At 39.2% G+C, this 19218-nt stretch overlaps 1 pseudogene; it reads left to right on the forward strand.

Moving 5' to 3' along the window:
- The first annotated feature begins 404 nt into the window (after nt 1-404).
- On the forward strand, nt 405-18951 carry LOC141417948 (olfactory receptor 2Y1B-like; annotated as a pseudogene).
- The last annotated feature ends 267 nt before the right edge of the window (nt 18952-19218 follow it).

Below are 19218 nucleotides of genomic sequence, written 5' to 3' on the forward strand. Positions count from 1 at the left end.
GTGTGAATGGTGAGTGCCATTTTCTTTTTTCCCTTGCTCATCTGTTTGATGATCATTTAAAAAATTTTTCCTGGCTTAAATCACACTTACTACTCTGTAATAAATTCCTTTTTAGAGAGCTCACATATGGTGGGGGCCCACAGCCTTCAACTTCTTTGTACACAATCTCTTTGACTTGCAACATTTTCTCTCGATTAATTCATAAGGAGTCATTGATGAATTTATGCATCTAAGTGTAGGTGGTGCACAAGAATAGGTTTTATATGTTAATTCCAAAATAAGTGAAAAATTTTATCACTAATTATTTCTCATTTAACTATGTTTTATATATTTTTCTGAAATGATTTTCACACATTCTTGAAGGAGATGGTTATTAGATCAACTTTGACCTTGTAGCATAGTCTATGACCAAAAAACCTGAACTAGCAGAGGCTGAGCCCTGCTTCTTAATATGCACGCAGAATCTGAGCTCCCTGCAGGAGGATGGACAAGCCCCACACCTGCTGACAACTCCACCTTACGAAATTGGACTCTCCCCTTCCCCTGCTGAGGGCCTCCTCCAACATTTGGAACTTAGTGACCCACGGGTATGGAAACTCCGAAGTCCAGAGATTTAACATGATGGGAGGCAACAGATGAATTCCCATTCCTGCCTCATTCTCACTGAGATGATTCTTAGCCACTGTCTAAACTATTCCTCTAAAGGTTCCCTAGAAGGGCCTTCTTGCTGTCAGCTGCAGCTTGCTCTTTAGCACACCCTCCATGCCTTCAGGCTCACTCTCCCACCCTCTCATTTCATTTCTTAGGATCATCTCCTAAATCCATTACCTATGGAACATCCCTTGTCACTGGATCTCCTTTGGAATCTTCGATCTAAGCCATGTGTGCTGCCCTTGCTGCACTTGTCATTTCCCTTGTCTGTAGCAGCATTTTCAAGTGTTTTACTGTCTCTTTAAATGAGGAGCCCTAGAAAAAACTGATGTTGAACAATGCACCAAGGGATCTTTATGTAAACTTCACGCAGTCCTCTAACGGTCCTGTCAGGAAAGTGATATGAGCTCCATGTCATAACAAACAAACACTTTGAGAAGTTCTGAGCCAAAAGCTCAAATGCAGAGGAAAGGGGAATGTTAAAAATGAAGGCTTTCTGTCTCTGTATTCATTTCCCTGCTGTGTCTCTCCTGAAACAGCACAGAAGCAGAGAAGCTCACCAGCAAATGAGTGAGAATGAAGTTAGATGAGAGGCACTCTTAATAATAACATGTAGATTTTGTTGTGAAAACATACATTTTTAGTATTATTTTTATTTTTGTTACTCCTGGTGTTTAGAACTCAGGGTTTGAGCCTGCTAGGCAAGTGTTCTAACACTTAAGGCACATCCCCAACATTTTATATCATATTTTTTATTGAAGCCCATCAACAGGTGTGTAGATAGAGGAAATGTCATATATATTCACAAAATAGTTTAATTTAGCCATAAAGAATTAAGCTGTATTATTTCCAGGAAAATGGATGGAATTGGAGATCAGCATGCTAAGAGAAGTAATCCAGTATCAGAAAGACACATGTCATGTTTTTCTCTCATATGTGGAACTTATAGGGCAAAAGTACATGAAAGTAAAAGGGGAACAATTATGAATGTGGGAATGCAAAAGGGAAAGGGGGAGAGAAAAGGGTAATAAAGGAGTGCATGTGATCAAAGTATGCTACATTTATGTATGAAAATATCATAATGAAACCCGTTACTTTGTATAATTAATATAGGCTAATAAGTCAGCACATGTTTTAAAATTAATTTTTAGAATTTTAAATATGTATCTTTATGGGGTATTGTGTGACAATTTAATATAATTGCTATATATCAGGAAAATTCACATTACTTCTCTGTAAAATTAACTTGTGATTGGAGAATTTGTGGTCTTCTCTTACAGTTTTTCATAAAAAATGTAATAGGTTATTGTGAATTATAGTCATACTGTTGTTATGTTGAGTAAGTTTTGAATGCCTTTGTTCCCATTTTCTCACTGTTGTTTAGCAAAACAGGCATAGGTAGACAGGCAATGGATGGATCCTTCACACAGGGAAGGAAGACTCAGACGAACCTTATACGGCTGAGCACTGACTGCCCAGATACCTTTGCATACTCAGACTTCCTTTTTTAAACAATCAACTACATAATGCATTATAAAGTAGGTTTTATTTTTAGTGGTAACAGGGAGGAGAAAGAAGACTGGATTTCTACCCCAAATAAGCTAGATTCTGAGTCAAATTCTGGACATCTTTCCTACCCTCTGGTTACATATCACAAGTGTTTCTATCTCAGCATGCCTGCAGTTTGACCATTGTCTTTTCCTCAAGTGTCTTCTCTCACCCAGGCATCCAAATCAGCAAGCGAGATATTCTAGAGGCCTTCCTTGCTTAAACCCTCAGACCTCATCATTGAGAACAAGTAATTTCCTTCCCCACTACTTTGACCTCTCTTCAACACTCCACACACAGCATTTCTTAGATATGCCTGAATCCTTCCCACTGGCCCATGCCTCCTGCAGTCCCTGATATTGCTAAACTCCAGCTTGAACTAAGAGAAGTCAGGGAAATAGAAATAACAAAGATGCACCTACCCCATTGCTCTGCAATGGCTAGTAAAGAACTCAAACTGCTAGTCAACAAGAAGTGGACAGAAAGAGTCTGTCCTGGATAGCTTACCTGACCCCAGATGGAGGAGACTGAAAAGCAACATGAGCACAAGGGCCATGGATGTGTCCCAGTGGGATAATCTTATGCTTTGGAAACCAGAGACAGCAGGGATGAATGGAAGATTTAGTTAGAGAGCAGGAAAACTTTTAGCATATAGAAGAACTGATATAAATATATCCTTGCAATAAAGATTCTTTAAATGAAAATCAAGTGGCCTTTGCAGTTAAACAAACATTAAGAGGTCTCAGACTGTTTTTCAGAGGCATTTTTCCAGAATTGACCATGGTACCTGCCTTCTATTGTATTGGTGTTCATCTTCATTGCTGGATTTGTTCTTTTCATTTGGAAGTGTATTTTATTCTTCAAAACCTTGAGTAAGTAAGGAAAGGAGGAGGGGAAGGAAGAAGGGAGGGAGAGAGAAAAAGAGAGAATGAGAGGGGAGTGAAGGGATAGAGGGAGGGAAGGAGGGAATTAGAGGGAGAGAGAGACAGAGAGAGACAGAGAGAGGCAGAGAGAGATAGAAAGGTTCATGGATGACTTATGGTTATAGAGTGTCAGGATCAGGGAGTTTGATTTCTTGGATCTGTTCTTACAACCCTGGGCTCCAGATCCCTATCATCTTGTCCACAGGGATCAGCTTCAACCTCATTTCTGTTTACCTGAAATAACTCCCTCAAAGAAACATCATCAAGGCATTTCCTACATTATGGAGGACCTAGATGTGGGAAAGAATGACTTTCAGAAGCTATAGAGTTGCTAAAATACTCTGAGGGTCATAAAAAAATTCATGCAAAAGGGTTTAGTATAATTGAAAAGATCAATATACATGTATATGCATATATACATATGTATATATAATATATATACACACATACATGTGCATATATGTAAAAGTGAACAAGAGGAAGTAATATTCAGCCATGAGTTTTCATCCCCAAGAGTCAATATTCTCTTTCTTGAAGGTGACACTCCTCCTGGAGGTGCATCCCATAATCCCACCTCCCGAATTCAGTCAACTTCTCCCTGATATCCTCCATCATTACCACCACAGGATCCCAGAATTCTATCCTTCACATCTGGCTATCTTGTTTGATTCCAGATAGAGATGCTCAGTATAGGGAATGGGGATTTGGCACAAAGGGAGAGTTCTAGCAGAGGCCCTGTCATTCACACTCCCAGCTTGTCTCTCTGAGCTGTGAGCCATGTTTGTGTTTGTAGTTTGTACATTACTCTGGTAGTATTGAACACTAAATGCTCTGTTTGTGTTTTAGGAAACATTTGTGAAAAATGAGTAAGTATCTTGTTATGTGTGGACCCTTCCATACACAGTCCTCCCAAGGCCTAGTTGGTTTGACCCATCAGATCTCTACTGTGTTTAACACTGGACACAAGTGTTGAGTGATGGCATCAGTTGGGTTGCTTTTGCCATTCTTTAAAAAGGAACCAAACCTTAGATGTCTGAGAGCTTTTGTTAAAGACAAAAGATTTATGTGCTCTAAAGAGAAAACAAAATATTTTGGCTTAGGGTGAAAATCTAGATTTGGGAACATTCTACAACTGTCTACAAATTTTGCCTACTGTTACATTTCATGCAGTAGAAGAAGAGTAGATTTCTTGAGCACTCTGAGGGTGTGAGGACCCAGAAAGCTGCGGAACCTGTGGGTGTCTCCCTCTACGTCCTTGTTTATTTGAGCCTTGATCCAGGTCTGAATCCCCACAGAATAGTCTACTATCTCTTTCAGGGTAAATCCAGCGTAAACTGGGTAAGAGCATTGTCACTTGAAGAACTTTTCCTTCCACACACTCTGCTTGGTTCTGCTTATGATTTGATTCTCTTCTGTGTTTTAGAATTGTGACAGTTTCACAGACAGGAGGGGAGAGAAGCCAATCCTCTTCACTCCCCATTCATCTCTTCTTTTTATGTCCTGGGCATATGAACTTTTATACCTGAGGCCATGGATCCTTGAAAGATACAACCTTGTCCTGTGTAGCTATCATTATTAAACAAAAATGTCATTTTTGCTTTCTTTCACAAAATCAGAGAATAGGAGGGTAGAACATGTCCTAACTGGGGTGGGAGGGTTAGTACCACTGGGAGCAGGGAGGAGGTGGGGAAAGGGCATGGGAGGGTGAATACAATGCAGATAGAATGTACATATGGATGTTAATGGAAAAATAATACTTGTTGAAACTATTCCAGGAATCGGGGAATAGGAGAATAAAGGAAAATGGTGGAGGGTGTGAATTCAACTATGACATATTTGATATATTGTAAGAACTTTTATAAATGCCACAATGTACCCTCACACAACAACAATAAAAAAATGAAAAATTGTGATGAGCTTTTCGATTGCCAAGATTCCAAAGCTGTCAATAAATACTGGGTGAGGCACATTTGAAAAGACGTTCTATTGGCTTCATCTAATTTCTTTTGAGTCCATGTCCAAAAATGGCAATCTACTTGTTCTCTTCCCTCTCTCTGTTTCCTGGTCTCCACATGAGTAATGACTTGACAGCTTTGTCTGCTTGTTTTCGAGTGGGTGAAGCCTGGAAACATGTAGGTACCAAGGGATGACTGGGTGACGGGGGACAGAGTCTTTTTTGGGCACAGAAGAGGGAGCTGATGAGTGACAGACATGGGGTTGCTGAGTGATACCAAGGGCTACATGATCTGCATATGATGAATTGGTGATTCACCCCATTGTGCACCTCTCCCAACATACTTCTCCATCCAAATCAAATTCACTTATTGCTTCTTTCCTTGCATGCTTATCCTTGCACACTCCTAAGCATGACATTTTATTGTGTCACACTGTCACTTCCAAGCAATGTCTCCCTGATCAGAAACCCTGAGAAGCCACCACACACATTCTCAAAAATCTCTTCCCATGTGAGAAACACACTGAAGAATATCCTTATAGAATACAGCATTCAGATCTGAAATATAGAACTTGGGGTGAGCCGTGTCCAGAGTCAAGTCCACTAGTTGCATTAGGGAAAAGAGAAAGAGAATATGTTACCGTGAGAGAAAGGACCTGGAATTGGACCCAGAAGTCACCCTATCTCATAGCACACTGATTCAGGATGGTATTAGGTGAGATCTAGGAAGCAGTCTCTGTTAGAAGGTGCCCCATTAAAACCATACCTTCCCTCAACTCTAGTGTTCCCTGGGGCCTCACTAACACTGGAAGTCTAACTGTGAGATCCCAGTTTGTGTATCACCCTGACCCACCACAGTCCCTAAAAATAAATTGATTATTTGTTTTGTGAGACCTCAAAGGATTTTATGATTCAATTTCTTCCCATCTATCAATTTCTTCCCAACTTTATTTAACTCTCCATCAGCTCCGCACCCTGTGCAGTCACTAATGCCCTCAATTTCCTGGAGCCTTATCTGTGATTCTCCACCTGCCCACACCCCCAACTCATCTTCTTGTATGCTACATGTAGACTGAGAAGTATGTGTGGGGGAGGTGCACCATGGGGTGAATCACAGACTCATCATATGCAGATCATACATAGAATACGTACATAGTATATACCCCTGGTTCAAAATGCAAGGAGTAGAAGAAGGATATACACTGAAAAATCTCCTTCGCACCCCTCTTTTCCAGTAACACAGGTACTTACCCACAGGCAGCTATGTTAGTGATTTCAGGTGCAAATTATTAGGGACTGATTAAAATGAATGTACATAAATACATTCATGCTCTTTCACACATTCTTATCTGACCTTTGTTCTATTGAAAATGAGTCTGGTTATGTAATCAAGGCTGGTCTTGAACTCTTAACTACCTCAGCTCCGCAAGTTCTAGGAATATAGGCATGTGCTACTATCACCAACAGCATGTTAATTACTTTACCAATTATGCATCTTAGAGATTTTCTTGTATTTTTTGAGGCCAGGCCTCAGTATTTTGCGCAGGCTGGCCTAAACTCTCCTGAGCTCTGGAGATCCTTTTGCCTTAGCCTCTGGAGTAGCTAGGAATACAGACTGGCATTATAGCACCTGGCTCCTATCATTTCATAAAGAGCGCTATCTTTCTATTTTTTGGCAGAAAGTAGGAGTATGAGTTGTATTATTTACTCCTCAAAATACATGTGTTGAAGTTGTAACTCCAAATACCCCAGAAAGTTACCTTATTTGGAAACAGGATCAATCTATGTATAATTAGAGGAGTGGAGGTCCAAATTATGCCAGCAGTCCCAGCAACACTCTGATTTAAGCAAGAGCTAAAGAAGTCACTTGAGCTGCCCCTCAAGTGAGCCAGAACAATGTATGCAGGGCCCATCTTTCATTTCCATCCTGTTTGAGGAGTCCCACTGTGTGGGACACAACACTTTGCAATGGTGCATGTGGGCATAGATGGGTGTGAAATACTCTAAAGTTTTCCTTTCACCAGGATATTTTGTTGATTTTACATTGGTCTAGGTGATAGAGATTTTCAATATTTCTCTAGAGCTCGCACATGTGTTCTGGTTCATACATTGTTAAGTAGTGTCTCTGTGTGAGAACAAATGTTTAAAGCAGCCTACACTACCACCATCCTGCTACCACTTCCTCTTTTCAGCACTTTCTAAGCAATGCTGACCATCCCTTCAGCACTCCAAGTCAGGTCATCGAGAAACCAATACCGTGGCTATCTCCTGGACATGCTAGAATGTGAGACTCACCAACTAGTCTTTTGTTTTCATCCTCAGGGAATATCTCCAGTGTGTTCACTTCATCCCAATTTCACTGCATGAGGTTGGATAAGGAGAGGGACACAGGTGAATGTACAAACCATCTGAATTTTCCTATCACTCTCACTAAAACCCTTTCCTGGTTTTATGATGACCTGGATGCAATAGATTCTAAAATGGACCCTAGAGCTCTCAGAGAGGCATTCTGATCCACATATCCTTTTTATCTTGGGGTTTCTGTGGGAGAAGGGGTGGGGGGACATCCTACTCCTCCTTTATGCAGACACCTCTGTTTCATTATTGTTTTATGTGAGTTGCACTAGTTAAATCTCTGAAATGGTTTACTAATACTTTTTTAATAGCCTGTATCCCAATAAAATCCCTTTTTCCAATAAATATTTAATTTTCAGACAATGTCGGTTTGCAAGAAATTTTTTAAATTTTATTTAAACATTGATATGATAGTTTCAAAAACTGTAGTCCCAAATACCCTCCAGTGATAATATTTTACATTACCATGGTATATTATTTAAAGCAGAAAATTAACACTGGCACAATACTTAGGTAGACTTCACCAGCTTCTTCATTCATGCTGTGTGTGTATATGTCTGTATGTATGCATTTCTATACAATTTTACTACATATATAGATCATAGCTATCATCTTGATCAAAATATGGATGCCTAACCATAAAAGGTCTCTTCATGATTCCTCACTGTATTAGCATCCACCCTCTACTTTCCCAACCTTTGTCAACCACTTATCTGTTCTTTTCATTACATTTTGAGAATATTTTACAACTGTATCATACAGTGTATAATAATTTTTTCCCTCAATAAAATATCCTTAGTAGCCATTCAAGTGTTTTTGTATCATTTTGCTTAGGAATGTGGTGAATTATACTGGCTGGTATTGATTATTACTATACCAATTATGTAATATCAGGATTAATCAAACTCAGTAGTGATTCAATGTCCTTGAATAGATTGTACCTTCTCTTCATTCCTTCCTTCTTTCCTTCCTTCCTTCCTTCCTTCCTTCCTTCCTTCCTTCCTTCCTTCCTTTTGACTTTTTTTTTTGAGACAGAATCTTGCCACAGAGCCCAGGCTGTTCTGGAACTCATGATCCTCACACCTCAGCCCTCCAGGTTCTAGAATTTAGGTGTTTACAACCATATCTGGCAAATATATTGTTAAATATGATAATTAAATTTCACTAAGCAATTTTGTATTAATATTTATCAGGGATATTAATATGTAGCTTTGTTTTTTATTCTTATAATGTCTTTGGCTGCTTTGGGTATCATTAATGTGGATCTTACAGAATGGGTTAGGAAATTCTCACCCTTCTTCAATTCTTCAGCCTAGCACAGAATAAATGCTTAATACCTACACCACAGGTTATTTGAAAATTTATTAATGTGAGGTAGAAGTCATTTAGAGTAAATATAATTTATGAATACATGATTAGTAAACATTATCTCACTGAGAAAATGCAAGCATGATGCACATTTGTTTTCTCTTTATACTTCACTGTGATTTTTTTAGGGTGGGAATCACTGTCTCCAACTAACAAGTAAGAAGCATGAGACTCATCCAACATCTCTTAGCTCAAATGAGTTTTCACAAACTAAATCCTATGTCTAACTTTATTCTATACCTCAAGATAGCCACAATCCCTGACATGGATGGGCCAGCATCCTCTTTTCTAAAACCCACCTCTGCTGGCTGTGCAAGGTTCTGGGTCTGGTAAAGAAACCTCAATACCTAAAGGAGAGTGTGAAGTGTGACTCTTTCTGGACATCTTCCCACAGATGAAGGGAATGAACACTCTTGTGAAGGGTTCTATTTCTGTGGGGGATGGTATGGAGACATTTTGAAAAAAAGGTTTCTCTCTCTGAGACATTGGACAGGTGAAAATGGGAGTCACATTTTCCTCATCATTTGGATTATGCTGGATGTAGGGTCTCAGTAACCCTTCAAACTGATGTGTCAGAGTATAAATGAGGGACTGGTCATCCATATTAAAAATCAAGAGTGTCACATCTCATAGTCCAGGAATTTACCCACTCATGTGGAGTTGTTTCTTAGGGAGAGACAGATTCTATTAGGATTGTTTTCAGCACACCAGTTTTCTGACTCTTATCCAATGATCCAGAATCCTCTGACTGAACACAAATTCACATACTGCTTCTTCCTGTCCACACTATACTGGCACACTCCCAAGCAACCACATTTTATTGTGTCCCACAGTCACTTCCAAGGAATGTTTCCTTGCTTGGAAACCCTGAGAAGTCACCACACACATTCTCAAAAATCTTTTCTCCAAGTAGGAAAGTACAGCTCTCATATTAGAAATGTCAAGCTGGGTAATGAGCTGCATCTGACTCCAGCATCAACTCCACTAGTCACATTAGGGAAAGAACAAAAGGAATATGTTACTGTGAGGGTAAGAAACTTGAACTAGGCTCACAGGTCACCTGTTCTCATAGCACACTGTTTCAGGATGGTATTAGGTGAGGTCTAGGATGCAGTCTCCATTAGAAGCTGCCCTTTCAGAACCTTCCTGCATCTCTAGTATTGCCTGGGGACTTAGTAACACTGAAAGTCTAGCTATGAGGTCATAGCTTGTGTATCACCCTGATCCCACCATTGTCCCTAAATAAAAATCCATTATTTGATGTTTGGAGATCTCAATGACTCTACTATCCAATGTCTTCCCATCTATCAATTCCCACCCAACTTTTAACCTGTCCATCAGTCTGGACTCTAGTGCCCTCAACATCCTGGAACTTGGTGATTCCCAGCCCTACTGATCTTCTTGCATGTTAGATCTGGGCTGAGAAGTATGTCTGGGGGGAGATGCACCATGGGGTGAATCACAGATTCATCATATGCAGATTGTGTGGCTCAGTGTCACTCAGCAACCCCATATCTGTTAATCATCATCTCCTTCTCCTGTGCCCATCCAAGACTTTGTCCAACTGCCATCACATCATCCCTGGCTCTTGCATGTTTACAGGCTTCCATTCATTCTGAAAGCAAGCAGACATAGCAGGCATGTCATTACTCTTGTAAAAAGCAGGAAACAGGAGAAGAGAGAGACCAAGGTGGTTACCCATTTCGGGACACTGACTCAATAGACATTTGCTGAGGCCAATAAGACCTGGTTTCAAACTCTGCCTCATTAATGATTTACAAACAACTTCAGAGTCTCAACAACTTTGAAGACAGGGTTGCATTTTTAGTAACCATGGGCCTCAGGTGTAAGAGTTCATAAACCCAAGGACACAAAAGGAAGAGACAAATGGAGGATGAGGAGGAATGGCTTCTCTTACCTTCCTGTCTGTGATAGTCTTTCTGATCTGAAACCAAAAGCACAGAATGGAATAAAATCACAAACCAAGGCTAAGGTGAACGTGTGGGAAGAGAGTTCTGCAAGTGACAATACTCTTACCCAGTTTATCCTGGATTTTTGGGTGTTCCCTAAAAGAGAAAGCAGAATATTCAGTGTTGATTCAGAACTAAATAAAGAAAGGCTCGAGGGAGTGAAAGAAGACACCCCACAAGGTTCCTCAGCATCTGGGTTGACACATACTCAGAGCTCACACAAAACTTACTGACTTTTACTGCATGAAATGTAACGATAGGCAAAATTTGTAGGAGGTATAGAATATTTCTACACCTAGATTTGCATACTAAAGTCAAAATACTTTGTGTTCTCTTTAGATCATATGAATCTTATGCCTTTTACAAATGCTCTCAGATATCTAAGGATTGTTTTCTTCTTAACAAATGGTTAAAGCAAACCGACTACAGTCCTCACTCAACCTTACTGTCCAGTGTTAAACACAATAGAGAACAGCTGGCTCAAACCACCTAGGCCCCAGGAGAACTGTGCATGAAAGGGTCCAAGCATAGCAAGGTACTAACACTTTTTTTCCAAATGTTTCCTAAAACACAAACAGAGCATTTAGTGTTTAGCAGAGTAATATTTAAAGTAAAAATATAAACATGGCTCATAGCTCTGGTGGAACAAGCTGGGACTTTGGATGACAGAACCACGCCTAGAAATTTCCTTTGTGCCAAATCTTCGGTCCTTACACTGAGCATCTCTATCTGGAATCAAACAAGATACCAGGATCATCCACACTGCAGAGAGAATGGAAGTCTAGGATCCTGTGGTTGTAATGATAGAGGATATCAGGAGGAAATTGCCTGAGTTGGAAAGGTGGGAGTACGGCCTGACCCTGGCCCTTTTGTATCATGAATCAGCCAGGAACATTCTCAATCTCTCTCTCTCTCTCCCTCTCTCTCTCTCTCTCTCTCTCTCTCTCTCTCTCTCTCTCTCTCTCTCTCTGTCTCTCTCTCTCTCTGTCTCTCTCTCTCTTTTTCCTCCCTCCTTTTCTCCCTTCCCTCCCTCCCTGCCTCTCTCTTTTCCTCACTCCCTTCTGGCCTCCTTCCATCACTTACCCAAGGATTTGGAGAATAAAATCCTCTCTCAAATGGTATATTCAGCCATGGCAGTAATGCAGAGGATCACCAGCACAATAGAACCTTTTAAATAGTGTGAAGTCTGGAAAAATTCTGCTGAAAAACAGAGTCAGATCTCAACATTTGTTTAACTGCAAAGGCCATGCAATTCACATTTAAGGAATCCTCTTGCCTCCCAAGGATGTTTTTCTACAATTTCTTCTATACATTAACAATTTGCATTTCTGGCCACACATGTAATCCCAGAACTGGAAAGGCTGAGGCTGATGGATTGCAAATTCAAGGCCATCCTGGGCTACACAGCCTGACCCTATTGCAACAAACAAACAAAAATCAAAGAAATAAACACCTTTGGATTTCTGAGTAAGTCTTGATCTATTTAGATTTTATGTTTCTATCTGAATAAGGTACAGGTTCTATTTCATTTTCTTCTAAATGAACAAGTGTACCTACATTATTTGTTAATGGACTTTCCTTACACACTCACAGTGTCAATCTATCTACATCAAGTTTCTGTTTAGGCTTGCACGTGTGTTCTATGCCATTGGTCCGCTTGTCTGTCTCTGTGCCCATAATTCTGACAGGCACAGTCATCACAGCCATAGAACATGTCTTGATATACTAAATAGACTCTCAGTTTGCTTTGATTTGGCTGTTTCTAGACAATTCTTGAACAGTTTCTCTGCCACATAAATTCTGGAATGGGAGTAGGGATGTAAGTCAGTGGTATGCACTTGCCTAGTATAATCAATGCACTCTCTGCTGTATCTCTGCATTTAGTTTTACTTCCAAGTTATTTCCTATGCTACTTAATGTACAATACATCAAGACATGGAACCTTAACTGTTAAACTGCACTGTCCTTTTATTTCTGTAAACCATTCTCCTTTTCACTTCCTTCTTTCTGTTTTACAGTTTGTTCAGTGGTAAATATCAAAATTGAACAGATAAAATTCAACCTTTTCATTTCTAATATGACATTTAAGAGTATACTTTCGACTTAAAAAACTACTTTAACTTTACATATTAAAATATATTGTGATTGAATTACCATTCAGTTCTAAGAATTTTCTAATTGCCATTGGGATACATTCAATGATCCTATCTTTTGAAACATATAATAATTTTAAGTTATTTTTATTGCAACTTAACTTATTTTTATTTATTGAGATTAGAGAGAATTGTCTCAATGTCAGTATATCCTGGAAAATATCTGAAAATCATTTTTTGGTAGTACTGGGATTTGAATTCAGGGCCTCATCTTTGCTGGGCAGGCACTCTACCACTTGAGCCACATTGCCAGCCCCTGAAAACCATTTTATGTGCTGTATATATAGTGAAATTTTGTAAATGTTCCCTTTGTGCTTTCAATTAATGTTTTAAGGGCTATGGGGTGTAGTTCAGTGGTAGAGTGCTTGCTTAGCATATATAGGGTCCTCGGTTTGATCTCCAACAATGCAAAAAAAATTTCTTGAGATGCAGCCTTTTAATGATTATTAGTTCAGGCTGATTTATTTACAATTCAAATTGTCAATACTCTTGTTAACTTTATGTTTACCTAACCACTTTTGGAAGACACAATTTGCCAATTTTTCCTTCTATTTCCATGCCTTATGTATGTTAAACATATAAGTTTTACTTATATTTAAACTGTTTCTATTTCTCTGGTAAATTAACTTTTCATATTTATAAAATAATTCCATTTATAGTAATTTTTCTTAAATTTTGTGACAATATATGGCTTACAGTTTTTCTTTGATTACTATTTGTCTCAAATATTTATTCCCTTTTATGTTTCAATAAGTAACTCATGTGTTTTATCTTTTGTATTATGGGTACAATAACTGGTCATTTTCATCCCACCTGACAATTTTGTGTTTTAACTAGAAAATTGAGCTTCTTCACATTGATTGTAATTACTGGAATATTTGGGTTAGCACTAATTGTTCTATTACTTTCTAAATCATTCCTGAAATTACATTTTTATTCTATTCTGTTTCATAGACTAATGACTTTCTATATAAATGAGTAGCCAATATTTTTTCTTGATTCGAAATTTAGTTTTCTTAAGTTTTATATATATTATCTCTCCATGGAGATAATTATAACTATAATTATAACTATAATTATCTCCATGGAGAGATATTTGTGTACTTAATTATTCAAAGTGATCAGTGTGCATCCCCATATACATGTATAAAGTGCTTTGGTCATGTTTGCCAACTGTTTTACCTCTGTCTTACTCTTTATCGGCCCTCTTCCTTGTTTTAAAATCAATTTAATTAACTTCTTTATTCTACTTTAATACAAACATATAAGATACTTATATTCCCCCCATCACACTCTTTTTCACTCCCCTTTCTACCTCTTAAACAGTCTGTCTTAATCAGATCCAATGGGGGTGATCTTGTGGTGAAGAAAATAATTAATTCTAATCCTAAGAACGGTAAGCTATTCTGTTTCCACCTAAACAAATGTTTATTCTTTCTTTTTATACCTCATTTACTTTACTTTGAAACCTAATCATTAAATAAGATAATAATAAACAATCCTGAAGTAATCTTTTCCCCAAAGTGCTACACAGTACTTGCCCCTTTTCATCTCACTTTCTATCAACATTCTGGATTTCATTTCTGGGCTCTGGTCAGTGAGTTGCATGGAAAAGGATATGATCCCAGAATTTCCGCTGTGAAGCAAGCAGGTAGTTCAAGACTTTCTGGACCTTTCCAATTCACTATGGCCTGGGATAACCAACTGGAAGACTGACAGAGTAGCTGGATGCCTCTACCAATGTATGCCACAATGGAAATGAGAGGAGTTGAGCCCATCTCTGCTGAGTGAACAGAGAAAGAGTTAAAACAAAGGTCATATCCCAAGGTGTCCTAACCCAGGTTCACCAAGCCCATCCACAAAACAATCCTTCTGTCTACCTCTTGTTCTCTCTCTTACTCACAGGAAGAGAATGCATGACTTTTAGCAGAAGTCATAGCTTCCTTGAGGTGACATTGATACCCTTTATCACATAAATGTGGCTCTATAGCTGGACAAATAGAGGACACAGAGAAGAATTCCAGACAAAGTTGCAAATAAAAACCATGGAATCAGGAGTGGATATGCCTAGTGCTTCCAAGAACTACCTACTAGCATTTGGTATTTCTAGACTGTGTGTGCAAGAAGAAAAGGATGTGAAATGAGATAAGAGACTAGCCAGGATCAGACCATGAAGTAAATGCACTGACCCAAGGAATGTGGACCATTCCTTGTAAGCACAGTAGGTACTAAAGTCACTATAGCAAGGAGATCCAAGATGGCAGCAAACGTAGGGAGTAAGAAATCATAAGTTCCGTGACCCCAGAAAACTCCTTGAGACATCAGAGCTTCACCTGTGTAATTCTGATTGCTCCCAGCCAAAATAATAACTGCCATCACATTAGGTGCAGACAAAATTCAAAGACTGACCCTGAAATCAGCCCTTAATTGCAGGTAACAGCCCTAAAAATCCCATGTGGCACAGCCAGCAAGGCATGTCCAGCCCTGGGAAAAAAAGCATACCACCTTTTCTCTTTTCTTTTCTTTTTGCCTCCCTACAAGCAGAAGACAAACCATCAATCAGAATCAAACTCTGTGACATCCTGGACTGCTAGCCCATGGAATTCCTCCCTAGACTGCACTGAAAAAAGCAGGCCATTTCTCTCCAAACTTCTCCTGTACTATAATCTATTCTCTTCTCCAACTACTTTTTCTGCTCCTTCTAATCCACACTTTCCTCCATTTTCACCTCCCACCTCTGCCCTCCCCCAACTTGTCACCACACTACCCCTCCCTCCTAAACAATCACAACCCACTGACTAGACTACTGCACCAACTGTACACAACCCCAGCCCCATTCAATCCCTGACACAAGCACCCTTCACTACAACAACCGAAATACACCCAAACACACACAAGGGCTACAAAACTCAGCAGCCCCATACCTCTTCCCCTACCCATCCACCCCTTTTCCCAACCCCCTTTTGAGTGCCACCTTTACCAATTCCCCAAAATTATAAACAACCTAATAACCATTTCCAGCCCCAACTCCCACTGTTTATAGATATCATCATCAAAGGGTTTTCTATATAATATGTAAACAGCTGGTCTGGCATTGAACTTGTGAATTTGTTATTGCTAAATTATACTTCCAGGCCAGGGATAGAAAGAGCACATCAACCCAGTTAACAATGAAGTCAGTCACAACACAAAAATTAAATCAAGGAAAGAAATCACTCAATTAGACCACCAACTAGCCTATCAAAACCATAGTTGCACAACCCCAATTGGAGTGACAGGAAGAGCAGTCTCACTATGTCTTTCTTATTATCTCCTATGTTTTCTCTTCAACAAAGTTGGAAAAGAAGAGGGCAGAACAATTTCTGCCACCAAGTGGGGGAGTGGGGGTCAGGAAGAGGGAGGAGGTGGCCCAAACAATGTATACACATGTAAGTAAATGTAAACATGATAAAATAAAAGAAAGGAATAAAAGTGAGTAAAGGCAATTTGTTTTTTCTTATAATTTACATAATGCATTATATCATCAATGAAAATATCTCATTAGTTAATAGTCAATCAAAATATCACATAATATCTCCTACCAATAAAAATATCTCATATCATTCAAAATATCTCATGATAAGTTATTTTCTTTGTTTCACAGTTTAGTAAACTGAGATTCACAGATGTGAATATTTCAGAACAGGTGACACAGCAAGTCTATTGTGGAGCTGATTTTAGGGACCACATATGGACTCTAAGGCTTTGACTCCATCATTGATTCATTGTTCAGTAAACTGGTCAAAAAGGGAAATTAGCTAAATAAGCAAAAATGTTTTATACTAAACATATTCTGGGCTTTTGTCATCTACTAGTTTCTTTTTAACTTTCATTGATATTTACATATATCTTATTTTGATTTCTTGTAACAAGAAATACAAACATTTTTAGGACAGCAGTATTGTGTCCCTAACATATTTATTAAAGTTGGTTAGCAGTTAATCTGCAGGTTTCTTAAAGGAAATAAATTTTATGAGATTTGATGGAGAGTCAAATATTTCATAAAATGAAATTTGAGTTACTATGTGCCGTGAATGAAAGTATCATTAATTTAGCACTTTTCACTATCATAAAAGGAGAGCTAATATTTGTTATATACATATGTATATATATGTGTGTGTAGGTGTATATATATATATATATATATATATATATATATATATATATATATATTCAACTTGTTTTCCACACTGAGAAGCTCAGAGACTGACATGTAAAAAATATTTTGGTGAGTGGACAAGATCTAAAAAGAAACTACAAAGACATCTTGGGTAGAAAGCAGAGAACAGGTTTTTCTGTGGGATTGAATAGTTTTGTCAGTTGAAAAAGTGGGGGATAAAGTTGTGCTCACTCATCATGAGGAAGATTTTTGTTGCTAACTTTTCCCCCAAAACTATGAATCGACACTCTAGTCTGTCCTTTCTGAGAGAAGCAGCTGGTATGAATGAGGTTGTGAGGATGGGGGCACTGACCATATGCACTGAACAGAAGGAAGTAAATAGCACAGTGGGCTCAAGCTTGTGATCCTAGTCCTGTGAAGCAGGATGAAAATCTGGAATAAATTACCTAATAGACCAAGAAGAGGAGCAAAAGCGATTACTAATGCTACATTTTTACACCTTACATTGTTAAAAGCAGCTCTCACATAACTGGGTTAGGTCCTCATCTCAATCCTATGAAGGAGGAACTACATCCCTGCTTTCAGACATTGAAAAACACATCCACAGGATTTAGGTGCCTCTCTAAAGTCCTGGATACAAATGCAGCAGAGCTGTCAGATTCAAACAAAGACAACCTCATTCCTAATCCAGAAATTAGCCATTTAAAGAAGAGTAAAGGAGAAGACTGAACAGAAGTGAATATCAAAATACATAATAAAGTGCCTGTCTTATGTCTACTGAGGAATACTGGGAACGGTGTTTTCATCTGTGCTCTTCATAGGTGGCATTAAACTGTCTTCTGCTCTTTGTGCTGGTGAAAGGCTACAGGAACATTGAACACAAGTTCAGGGCAGGGTTTCATTTTGGGGGGCTTCTCAGACTGACCTCAATTTGAACTTATTCTGATAATAGCAACACAACCATCATCACTCTCTCACATCTGGACTTTCGATTGCACACACCCATGTACTTCTTCCTCTGCTACCTCTCCTTCCTGGACCTCTGCTACACTACAGGCACAGTGCCCCAGCTTCTAATCCACCTTCAGGGACATGACCAAGCAATCAGCTATGGAGGGTGTGTGGCCCAGCTCTTTCTTGTCCTGGCCCTCGGTTCCACTGAGAGTATCTTTTGGTGGTGATGGCCTTTGACAGCTATGCTGCTGTGTGCAGTCCACTCCACTACATGACCATTCTGAACCCTCATCTCTGCTTTTCACTGGCCATTGTTTCCTGGTCAGGAGGCCTTGTGAACTGTATGATTCAGACAAGCCTCATGATGGCCATGGTTCCCCGTGGCTATCATCTGAATTACTTCTGTGACGTGCCTGTATTCCTGACGTTGACTTATGAGGAGACGGAAGGAGCTGAGGCCAAAAATTTGTGGCTTGAGTCACAGTTGTTGTTATTCCAGGAGCACTACTTCCAGACTCTATGCACACATTTCCAGGGCAGTGCTGAAATTCAAGTCAGTGGCTGGGCACAGAAAGGCTTTTGGGACTTGTGGGTCTCACCTCCTGGTGGCTTCTCTGCTTTATAGCTCAGCCATGTATCCATGGTTACAACCCAAGGGTAGTTATTGTGAAAGCAAGGGAATGTTTCTACCCTTTTTTATACTACAATCACTCCCGTGTTCAATCCTCTCATTTATATGTTTAGAAACAAGGGTGTAAAGGGAGCTCTGGGGAAGGGACGAGGGAGAGGCAGAGACTCAGGGTAGGAGGGGAAGGAGGGCCAGTGAACATTTCTATAATAGATCTAACACTTAGAAAACCTTCCTATCCTTGCAAGGCAGTCAATTATAGAAAATGATCCTCAGAAGGCTTCAGATATTTAGTGCCTTCCTTGGTTGAAAGTGACAAGTTGCAATGTGTAGATACACTTTCAAGTTCAGTGTCTATGATCAATGTGAGTGAGTATTGATTTGTACCACAGATTAATGCTTGGGAATTGCATGCATTGTGCCCATTTGTGAAGAGTAGGGTTAGGTTCTAGACAAACCTTAGAGTCAAAGGAGCATTAATACAGAATCACAATAGCTTTCCATGTTAGCATGGTGCATTGTACATTATGCTATGACAAAAGACAAGACACAAAG

The sequence above is a fragment of the Castor canadensis genome, chromosome 16, assembly GCF_047511655.1.
Source record: "Castor canadensis chromosome 16, mCasCan1.hap1v2, whole genome shotgun sequence".
NCBI classification, from domain to species: Eukaryota; Metazoa; Chordata; class Mammalia; order Rodentia; family Castoridae; genus Castor; species Castor canadensis.